This window comes from Pleurodeles waltl, chromosome 5, assembly GCF_031143425.1.
Source record: "Pleurodeles waltl isolate 20211129_DDA chromosome 5, aPleWal1.hap1.20221129, whole genome shotgun sequence".
Lineage (NCBI taxonomy): Eukaryota > Metazoa > Chordata > Amphibia > Caudata > Salamandridae > Pleurodeles > Pleurodeles waltl.
Window position 1 is genome coordinate 460,100,289 of NC_090444.1, and position 12,130 is coordinate 460,112,418.

Sequence of the window (12,130 nt, forward strand, 5' to 3'; positions counted from 1 at the left end):
TTTATGTGTTAATATTTGTATATATAAATGTTATTATTTTTAAAATATATAGTTTGTAATTGTAAGTGATTTTGAATTTATTATTTACTTTTTAATGGCAATTTATAGTGTTGTAGTGGGTTGTTGTGTTCATAGGAAGATAGGGTGGGAAGTTACTTTGATTATAGTTAGTTATGAATTATTTAATACATTTGATTTAATTATATGATTGAGATATATTATATAAATGAAGTAATACTGATTTATTTTTCGTATATATTATTTGCAGGATATTAGTTTATAAGGGGCATAGGGTTATAAGTTAATTAGGTAATAATTAATTAACTATTTAGTATTTGTAAATTTAGTATGTAATTGAATTTTAAAATTGTAAATGATGTAATACTTATTTATTTTAATTATATTTTAGTTGTGAACTACTAGGTTTGTAGGGGTCTAAGCTGGTAAATTAATTATGTAATAATTCCCAATGAATTATTAAGTACTAAATATTTGCTTGATTTTAAATATGTAAATTAAAGAATACCTATTTTTTAGTTATATTTTAGATGTGGGGTACTAGGTTTTTATGGGTATAGAGTGGGAAGTTAATTAATTAATAATCAAATAACATTTATTAATTAATATAGAATTCATTATTTTATTGCATAGTAATTATGTACATTGATTAATTGCTTTAATTGTTTTATTATGTATATATATGTATATAAATATTACCTAGTGGTGGTCGCCACTAGGTAGTTATAGTTATGACCTAGTTTCTTTAGAAAAAGGGTTTTTTTACTTGCCTATATCTTTCATGCTGGTTGACGAATCTTCCCAAAAATCTCCAAATAAATGTAATGGTCACGTCAGCTGCTGTCTTGAAAGTTTTGGGGTGATCCGTCAAGTAGGGGCTGTGAAAAAGGGGGATAAATAAAGGTGCATTTCCAAAGTTAATTCCCACAGGGATTTTTAACAGGTCTACAGCCCAAACCACTAAAAAGAATTACATCAAAATTGGTAGAAAGGTAGCTCCTGGTCTAGAAAGCACCCTTTTTCTTTTGGTGTAAATCCATTCAGTAGTTTTTGATATATGAAAGAAAAAACAAATTTGTGTATATAGGGACACGAAGGCTGTATGAACCCCTCTGATCTCGTGCTGAGATCTGATTGGCTGCCAACACTTTATCAAGGAAGTCTTGGCAGCCAAAAATCATAAAAAAGAAAAGGGGCCAGGGTAGGGACACCCTGACCCATTAGCTCTGCTGCTGGGGTCCCAAAAGAGATCCCCCCAGAGCAAGAAAGCATTAAAAAAAAATGTTCAGTGGGAGATGCAGCAGATCTTCTGCGCTTGTTTAAATGCAGCCCCCAGATGGGTCAGGTCCCAGGGCATTTAAATTTTGAATGCAGGGGGACCCGTGCCCTATGGAGCCCCAGGAACTACCACCTCACTGAGGTTAATGTTTAATTAAATGGAGGTGGGGCAATTGGCACCCTTGAAGCCCAGTGGGCTGCCCCCTCCCTGGGGCTTTAAATAAAATGAATACAGGGGGCTGCCCTGCCCATCCGCAGCCCTGGAGATCACCACCTCCTCAGGGCTAGTGTTTCATTAAATGCAGGGGGGCTGCTTGGCCCCTCCACAACCCCGGGGACCACCTCCTCCCTGGGGAAAATATTTAGTTCTTTGCGGGGCTGCATGGCCACCTGCAGCCCCAGGAACCACCACCTCCCTGGGGCCAATGTCATATGTTATGCCCCCGTCATATGTTATGCCCCCTGTGGCAGTACACATAGGAAGGGGGCCGCATGAGTCAATCATGGCCCTGGGGACCACCACCCCCTAGGCCCAGCTCCGGTTATGTCCTGAGATGCCCACCCCAGGGAAATAGCTGTTTGCTCAGACCTAGCAGGAGTTTTAATAGCTCCTGCCAAGTCAGAGCAAAAACTTCACCTTCTGCAAGTGAGAGCTGTCAAACATATCTCACTTGCAGAAAGTGTCTTTCCATCTGTTTCCCTGCACCCAAATATGCAAGGGAACAGATGAAAACATTGCTCCCACAAGCAGGAGCTGCTATTTAAAGCAGCTCCCTGCTTGTGGGAGCAATGCCAGCTCCTGTAGAACATTGTGAGCCGGCTAGGACCACTAGGGCCTTGAGGCGCCCCTTGCGGTTCTGTTACTCTCTCTCTCTTCCATCCATAATGGGATGGGATGGGATGGGATGGGATGGGATGGGATGGGATGGGAGGGAGAGGGAGAGAGAGAGAGAGAGAGAGAGAGAGAGAGAGAGAGAGAGAGAGAGAGAGAGAGAGAGAGAGAGAGAGAGAGAGAGAGAGAGAGAGAGAGAGAGAGAGAGAGAGAGAGAGAGAGAGAGAGAGAGAGAGATATATATATTACCATTGCAATTGTTTCTCCATGCAATTACTTCAGACAGTCAGACTAGCAAGATGTTTGGTAACAATGTTATACCTTCGTTTTGAGGCACAGAAGAGAAGGTTCACTTCTGGCCTAATGGTAAAGCTCTTGCACTGTCAGTAGGTTGAATCCTAGTATCTCAAGACACTGTGTCTGTTTATTTTCTAGCATTTTGACTGTTAAACATTCCTTGTGATGGAATATTGAAGTATTTTTCCCCTCAAAATCTGTGGGTTGAATGTCTTAGCTAAGGCTGGGCCCTACATAGTAAGGTGTCACCTATGGCCTAGTGGTTAAGGTCTCAAGCATGCACAATAAAGGTTAGGAGTTCTAATCTAGGTGTCTGTGGTCATTTCCTGCTTTAGTTTCTTTTCAACTATAAATATTTAAGTTACATACTGAAAGGTGATCTCACTCTTTTTAATTGACTAAAACATTTTCATTTTGTCCTGGAATATCATTCATTTTAACCTAAGCCTAAATCAGTCTCTCTCTCTCTCTCAATCTCTCTCTCTCTCTCTCTCAGGATTAGGTGGTTAGGAGAGTTGGCCGCAGGGCCTGGCTTCAAGCCAGACTCTGCAGCCAACCCCACAGTGCACTGCCAAAGGCTGTGCACAGCACAAGGTTGGGTGGTTAAATGGGGTTGGCCACAGGGCCTTGACACAGGCCATGCCCTGTTGCCAACTGCCGCCTCGCACGGCCTAAGGTCATGCAAGCCAATGGTTTAATTAATTTAAAGTAATGAAAATTACTTGACATTAATAAAACCATAGAAATGAACTAAAAAAACAAGGGTTACAGGGTTGTTATAATTAGGAAATATAATTTTAAAAACCATAGAAATTAATTTAAAAAAGGATACAGTGACATTATAGTTAGGCTCACACTTTAAATGTACAAATCCATAGAAATTCACCTGTTATATTTATAGTTAGCTCAAATAACTATAACTCATGCCCTAAGGTAACTGTTACTCACTCTGTCACCATGCACTGCTAATTACCACACAAAGTACAGCACTCATGACATCTGATAACATAATTGATAATATCAATGTAACATTTGCAGTAAAATCTTTCCTGAAAAAACTGTGCATAGTGGGGATGTAAGTTATAAGTACCTTAGTACACGTGTTATAATTACTTAGTTACTCAGGGGAAGAACCTATAGACTCACAGGATGTTTAGTAGAGGCCACACTGTAGGATGCAGTCCCTCAGCTGACATCATGATGGTTAAAATAAGACACTGAGAAGGAGGAATGGAATAAGAGAGTAAAACAGAGACAATGGATATCATCACACTCTCCGTTTGCTCAGTTGGGCTTGGTCTGTACTGCAGGAGCATTGATATGTACAGATAAGAGGAGACTTTTAGTATCTCTTGTATATTAACTCAGCAATGTTCTCCTGGTATTGTATACGAGATATATTTGACAGTCTCTGTACTTCCACTTCTCTATGGTTTAATGAAGCACTGTGTCTTCCTAGAGCTGAAACAAAATTAGAATTTCTGCAACATATGCAAATAATACTCAGCTATATTTTTTGCTTTGAGAAATAACTACCTTCAAATTTTTTAAATATTCTTCTGTTGTTCAATTTTCAGGATGACAGGTTTATTAATTATAACATAGTAAAAGTGCATTAATAGTATTTAGTTCACCTAACAACTAGCAATAATTTCCCATCTAAAGCAATACCTTAACAAGCATACATGCCTCTTAGAAATGTTAAAAAATCTGAGCTAGATTAGGATCCGTATTGCTTTTCTCATAGAAAATAGTTCATAATTCTTAGTGGATGAGTCCTGAAAATAGTGTTTAAGTACAGAGTCTATATCCTCAAGCACAAATCTTGTACTAGAATACCTTTTCTGAATCTTATTTCTGCGCCTCCGACTGCCAGCACGACTATTGGAGGATTTCTCCCCAAACTGTGGCAAAAATCCTTCAGTACTCCTAATATGGTGGTCTTCCGACCGCCAGTACTGGCGGTCTACTGGCGCCTGCGGCTTCGGCAGTCTTGGGAAAAGACCCCTGAAGTCAGAATGACCACCTTAGTCTCCAAAGCTATAAGCCAGGCAAAAACTGGGCCCAACAGTTCACTAAGGGGGCCACTATTGTCTTTCAATATGAAATCATGTGGGATATTAGGCATTGATGGAGGAACAACTTTAGGATGCAGCTTTGCCTTTAGCGTCAGACCTTGGTTATCTTTGGTCACTTTTGTGTTTGGGGCCTCCTCTGATGCTTTATGGCTGGTTGTAAAAGTAAAACCTACTAGCCCTCCTTCAGAGAAATCACAACAAAGAATCTTTATAAGCAATCATCAGAACTACACAGAGCTCACATTTCACTGAACCCATCTTTAAAGAAATTAGCTCATCCATGATGCATGAAGCTGATCCAAACCTTTTTGTCACAAGGAACAGTTTCTGAGTGTTTAACACGTGCTCACTCTCACTTGAAAAACTGGAGATGACTTCTAATATTTAAACATTTTTTAGTCTCTAATTCTACTTTTCCCTTCTTGGCTAAAGTCTTAGGGAACCATATGAAGAATAGGTCTGTCATGTTCATGTATTCTGTGTATTTGGTATAATTTCTCTTTACAATAATTATGTGAAATGCTGAAAATATACCAACATTAACCTTTGCCCATTTGTATTTACTATAGATGACTGGTTCAAGCAAAAATGTCTCACATGAGATAGTTTGCAGCAGAAAATGTATCAACGAAACATTTTTTATGGAAAGACAGCATTCTAATATTTTACAGTTTGGTGAGAGTTTTACTCAAGTCTGGCACCTGCCTATATTTTATCAATGAATGTAATGCCATCCTCTGCAATCAATACAGGAGTGGAACAAGATGTCCAGTCACAGGTAATGGAGAACCAGGTTAGATATCTACATGATTTCTGTTCCGGTTTCAGCCTCCTCCCTACAACTAATCAAATGTAAGTATCACAACAAAAACAACTTACTTCCTGCCAAAACCATCCAGTGACCAATGAAGTTGTTGAAATTAGCTGCAGGTACCATATTTACATAGTATATAAAAGAGTTTAGCATAATTCAGAGAAATATACACACTGACTCAAAGAAGGCTGCTGGCCCTGCTTCTGCAGGCAATTTAAGCACTCACACGAACAGGTGGTTATATAGCCATGATTGTCCGTTTTACCTGAGTTATAAAGTTCTTGCTGTGTTGAAACAAATGTCACATCCATGTTACTGGATGCTATGTCTTTATGACTTGGGTTGTGAGGTGGAAAAGATTTGACATCAAGTGTTTCTTCATTCATAAGTAAATTGTCTTGCTGACATTGCTAACTGGTAAATTAATGCAGTTTCTTGGTGAGGATATCATCAGATGTACTAAACACCCTTTCTGAATGTAGACAGGGCGGTAGAGACCCCAGAATGTTAAAAGCTACAAAACTGCAGACCAAATAAATGGTCCTTTTGATATACCACAGTGCTTCTTCATTAGAAACTCAGCTGTCTGCAGGCATCTCCCAGACCATCACAATCTATATCACTAGCACAGCATATCCACCTACAGATTTAGTTGCATGTGGCAGATGCAAGTTTTCTCTGCAACCCTATACGTCACTGAGCATTCCATAATAGGTCTTAAAGACCTTTACTGTACCCCATGAGAAGTGCCAATGAATCATGGCACAGTAAAGCATTCAAAAAGTGAAGGATGGAATGCTTGAATTAATCTCAGCCACAGACAGTTACCTGAGCCACATCCCAGTCCATCATTATTTTACACAACATGCTATCTCAGTTAGTGGGGGATGGGTATGCCCAGATGTGGTTCCCATGCATGCTCTCACTGGAAACAAGCTATACCAGTGGATGAGCCATTACTAGGGAGAAACTAGTCCTGGGTTGCTCGTATTCCGGATCAGGGACGCCCTAGCCTGGGAGATTGAGCTGACTGTTACCATTTAAGCAGGGTCTAGACTGATTTGTATATGGCTAGATCTAAACTGAGGTGGCATGGTGTGAAAAATAGGCTGGAGCACATCCTGAGTAATTATCAGTGGCTGAGGTTAATTCAAACATTCCATCCATCGCTATTTTGTATACTTTAACAGATCCAGGTATGCATAAATCAGAATACTTTATTCCCATTACTTCCTGCCAAAACCATCCAGTGACCAATGAAGTTGGTTTTCCGTTCTTGTTGGCCCCTTTAGTCCCTTTTAATAAAACTTCTCTCCGCAAGATAGATCATTAATACACTTTCTCAGTGAACAGATTTTCAAGTATAGGGCATTTCTTGCATGACATGACAGCACAATTTTTTCACTGTTCCAAAGTCTTTGGGGTTTTCAGTCCCTCTGTGAGTGAGCCTCACTTCTCAAAGTCCTGTTCAGATCAGAGATATATCTCTCTCTAGTCTGGTTTCCTGTTTTAGACTGGTGAGTCTCAAGATTCCAGGGGTTCTCCAAAAGAGAAGAGTGAGATTCAGCTCCTTTTCTGTCTGCCTCATATGACTTCCATTATGTTAGGGTCTCCACGCATGCCCCTCTTCCTCCATGTGCCCCTGTTCAGTGCGTTCTTCTGGAATGACAGAACTGAGCCTTTGATATAGGGAAATGCCTAATTTGAATCATTCCTTCTGGCTCCATCCCTGCTCCTAGACATTGGAGAAAGTAGGTCTTCTATTACCTTGATTGCATGGTGTGGATTGAGGCCTCTATCTTTGTCCTAGGGGCTTAACCTACCACCAGTATAAGGTAGTTCTTCACATCTAGTTCCTGGAGGCCTAATCAAGTAAATATGGCACTCTCTGATACATAGATATGGTTTCTATAATATGGAGATATGTAGGTAAGTGGTTCCAGTGAATTTTATCTACTGCAAGGCAGGGAGCTGTCTTCCTCCCCTTTTCACTGTTTTCTGTGTCCCTGATGAGGAAGCAGGCAATGTCTGTGATGCTTTCACATGCATTGCTTTACCTTCCGAACCTCTTCATTGACTTGCTACCCCTTGGCATTGGCACAAAGCACTTCGTGCCTTGTCTGCATTCCATTAACTACTTTACTTCACACTATGAAGAGGAGAAGATTCCAAGAAAGGGGTTCAGAGGAGATCTGCACACAACTAAAGCAGGTATGGGAAGGCAGTTGCCGCCTGTGGTTTCTGCTAGGCTGAAGCTGAACAGGTCTAATTGGTCCATGTCAACCAATCTAAAACAGTAGGTGATCTGTTGTGTGTCTAAAACTGTGTACCGTTGTATTGTGTACTTATTCAGCACAGAAGGTGCATAGATGTTGCATGTCCAGTGCAATATATTTTACCATATAAATAGAACTTATATAAAGAGCTGAGAACATGTGGTTCACTTCCTTAGGATTTAAAATATCTTTAAAGCAGAGTTGTATTTGTTAAAATCAATAAAATCGATGAGGCTTTCATGAGCATACCTTATGGGAGGCTGTCATATCTGAAGTAGTGGATAGCCATTAGAATCAAAACGTGTTTAAAAAATAACATGAATGTTGCTGAAATATTTCAGGCAGCTGTACCATTGACCTGAACACCACTGCAACATAGTTAACCTGCAAGAGTAAGTAATTCAGTCATGTGGCTGGTTGTAATTTATGTAACAAAGTGAGCATTTACAAATTGTGGAAATATTTGCGTGCTTCTAAAACTGCTATACAGACCCATTACATAAAGTTATTTGCAGATGCAAAATCATAGGGTTTGCAAGAGCAAAATATATTTGCGGGATGTACAAAATCATTTTGCGAGTTGGAAAAGTCTTTCTGACGTGTACAAGGGTTTGTTGACCGTGATCCATCTGCAAATAAGGGAAATAAAAGGGACGGTGCCCTCCTGTCTGCGATTCGGCAAATAATGTATCAAAGGTTTGTGACCTCAATTGTTGTCGCACACCATTGATAATAATGGAGGCTTAGTTGTAGCAGTTGGTGGTCCTCTGGACCGCTGCTTGCTCTCCTCCATGTCTTCTCAAATGTAATAAAAAAATTTCTAAAGCAGCCCCAGACACCTGCCTCTTTAAAAAACTGCTTCATTTTTGAGAATGCAAATGTAGGGACGAGGGTCTGATATCTCTTAAAGGCCTCTATGCTTGTATTTGAAGCCAATCACAGGGGGTATGAAATGCAACCTGCCTCATTAACATTCATTATGAAGGTTGTTTTGTGACCCCTGGTGAATGTACAATTTACAAAGGGGGTCATTCCAACCCTGGCGGTCGGTGTTAAAGCGGCAGCCAACCCGCCAACAGGCAGGCGGTAAAAAAAATGGAATTCTGACCCTGGCGGGAAACGCCAACACAGACCGCCACTTTAACACTCCGACCGCCACGGCGGGACAAACAAACAGCGCGGCGGTCACCGCCAACAGACAGGCGGCAGACAATGTACCGCCCACCCTATCACAACTCACCAATCCGCCACCTTTTCCGGGGCGGGAGCCCCGCCGATAAAAACACGGCGGAAACAGACTACGAACGGGAAAACGCTCACCCTACACACTCCACGAGGAATCTGGACAGCATGGAACCAGAACTACACATCCTACCAGCAATTGTCTACCTGCTCCTCTACCAGGAGCACAAACGCCGGCGCAGAAGACAACGGTGAGTACTGCACCTACGACACAGGGGAGGGGGGAGGAAAAAAGAATACGGGCACACACATACGCGACACACCCCCCCCCCCCAACTACCTACACACCAATGCAGAGCAACAACTCAGAGTGACACCCCCCAAACCCCGCGGAAGAATGCAAAGACAAAATAATATGTTATTGGAATTCAAATATATTGTAAGGCTAAGTAAATAAGTAAGTCGAACATCCCATAACTATATACACATATGTAAAATGTTCCGTCAAAATTGGCTTTCTGTCATTGTACGTGGGCCAATGGTCCTCAACACATGGGCAAAGCCCACACATGAGACCTGAATCCATTGGAGAGAACACTGCAGGGGCATCAGATAGGAAAACTACAGGCACTTCAGGGGGAAGGGAAGGGGGGGCACCTCAGCCACATGAGTCCACGACGCCAGATCCACAAGGGGCCTCCATGGCCACTGTTCAATCCTGGGGAGTGCAAAGCCACAGTCTCTCAAGTCCCTACAGTGGGTGGCCTGCCCACTGTGCCATCCTGGGGAGTGCAAAGCCACAGCCTCACAAGTGGATGACAGACTCCAGCGGTACTGGAGGAGTCGTGGTGCCCAGAGTGTATCGTGCAGCCCTGTCCGACACTGATCCGGGCCTGCCCCTTCTGCCAATGTGTCAGCGGTGCTTGAGTTGAAGGGCCCAGCGGAGCGGTCCAGAGACGCCGGTGCCCAGCGGAGCGGTGCTTGAGAGGAAGTGCCCAGCGGAGCAGTGCTTGAGTTGAAGGGCCCAGCGGAGCGGTGCAGAGACGGCGGTGCCCAGCAGAGCGGTGCTTGAGTTGAAGGGCCCAGCGGAGCGGTGCTTGAGAGGAAGGGCCCAGCGGAGCGGTGCTTGAGAGGAAGGGCCCAGCGGAGCGGTGCTTGAGAGGAAGGGCCCAGCGGAGCGGTGCAGAGACGGCGGTGCCCAGCGGAGCGGTGCTTGAGTTGAAGGGCCCAGCGGAGCGGTGCTTGAGAGGAAGGGCCCAGCGGAGCGGTGCAGAGACGGCGGTGCCCAGCGGAGCGGTGCTTGAGTTGAAGGGCCCAGCGGAGCGGTGCTTGAGTTGAAGGGCCCAGCGGAGCGGTGCTTGAGAGGAAGGGCCCAGCAGAGCGGTGCTTGAGAGGAAGGGACCAGCGGAGCGGTGCAGAGACGGCGGTGCCCAGCGGAGCGGTGCTTGAGAGGAAGGGCCCAGCGGAGCGGTGCAGAGACGGCGGTGCCCAGCGGAGCGGTGCTTGAGTTGAAGGGCCCAGCGGAGCGGTGCTTGAGTGGAAGGGCCCAGCGGAGCGGTGCAGAGACGGCGGTGCCCAGCGGAGCAGTGCTTGAGTTGAAGGGCCCAGCGGAGCGGTGCTTGAGAGGAAGGGCCCAGCGGAGCGGTGCTTGAGAGGAAGGGCCCGGCGGAGCGGTGCTTGAGACGGCGGGGCCCTGTTCAGCGGTGCTTGTCTTGAAGGGCCCTGTTCAGCGGTGCTTGTCTTGAAGGGCCCTGTTCAGCGGTGCTTGTCTTCAAGGGCCCTGTTCAGTGGTTCTTGAGACGGCGGGGCCCTGTTCAGCGGTGCTTGTCTTGAAGGGCCCTGTTCAGCGGTTCTTGAGACGGCGGGGCCCTGTTCAGCGGTGCTTGTCTTGAAGGGCCCTGTTCAGCGGTACTTGTCTTGAAGGGCCCTGTTCAGCGGTGCTTGTCTTGAAGGGCCCTGTTCAGCGGTGCTTGTCTTGAAGGGCCCTGTTCAGCGGTTCTTGAGACGGCGGGGCCCTGTTCAGCGGTGCTTGTCTTGAAGGGCCCTGTTCAGCGGTGCTTGTCTTGAAGGGCCCTGTTCAGCGGTGCTTGTCTTGATGGGCCCTGTTCAGCGGTTCTTGAGACGGCGGGGCCCTGTTCAGCGGTGCTTGTCTTGAAGGGCCCTGTTCAGCGGTGCTTGTCTTGAAGGGCCCTGTTTAGCAGTTCTTGAGACGGCGGGGCCCTGTTCAGCGGTGCTTGAGACGGCGGGGCCCTGTTCAGCGGTTCTTCACATGTGTCTCCAGGGCACCAGATCCGGCCAATTTCTGGTGTTCACTCGCCATCCGAATTCTCGGTTGCGGGGCCCTCCTGTGCTGGTGTCCCGTGCCCGTGGGTGTACTCCTTCACCCCCAGAATGGGTCTGGTGGGGCCCTCCTGGGCAGCTCGCCTGCTGCCGGACTTGTCGGCCGTGCTGACCTTGCCATCCTTGCCTGATCCTCTGTGTCCCTTGCCTCCCTTTGGAGATGTGGCAGGTGGCACCCCACTTCCTGACGGTGCCAGTGTGGTGCTTGTGGAGGCTGCCGTCTCTGTCCTCTCGCGCTGGCCCTTGCCTTTTTTGTTTATTTTCCCAGGGGGTGGGCTGGCTGTCCCTTTGCTGCTGGCCGATGTAGCTGCCCTCGAAGGTGGGGGACTCCAATATCCCTGGACTATGGTCCGTGTAGGTCCAGGGCTTGTGGTGGCTGAGGTGCTGATTGGACTTTTACGAGATAGAGGGGGTGGGTCAGGTGATGAAAGAGGTTAAGTTTGGAGAGGAAAAACTTTTTAGGAGCCATGGGAAGGGTAGGTGCAGTGGGTATGGGAGTGGAGAAAGAGGATGTGGTTGTAGGAGAGTCAAGTGTGCTGTCGTTGGGTGCAGGTGCTTGCAACGGAGGTTGTCGTGAGGTGGATGGCTGTTGGGTGAGTGGCTGCCTGCGTTTGTGTGGTTTGGAAGAGGGGGTGACAGACACACTGGGAGAGGACACAGGGGACGTGTAAATGACAGTGGGGGTGGTGACTGCACGTGTGCGGAGTGTTCTGGTGGGTGTGCTGGTGATGGACATAGTGGCTGATGAAGTGGTGCATGCAAGTGTGAGTGGAGACGTCACAGAGAGGGAGGAGGGAGACGAGGAGGAGGGGGACACAGAGGAGGCAGTGGCGGTTGGCATGTCTGCATGTGGATGTTGCTTGTGTGAATGCTTGTGGGATGTGTGGTGCTTATGTTTGGATGAGCTGACCTTGGGTGTTGAGGTGTGTGCAGGCTGGTCTGTAGGTGTGTCTGGGATAGGCAGAGGAACAGGGGAGTGGGACTGGGTGGAGGGAGTTGGAGGAGGGAGGCAGGA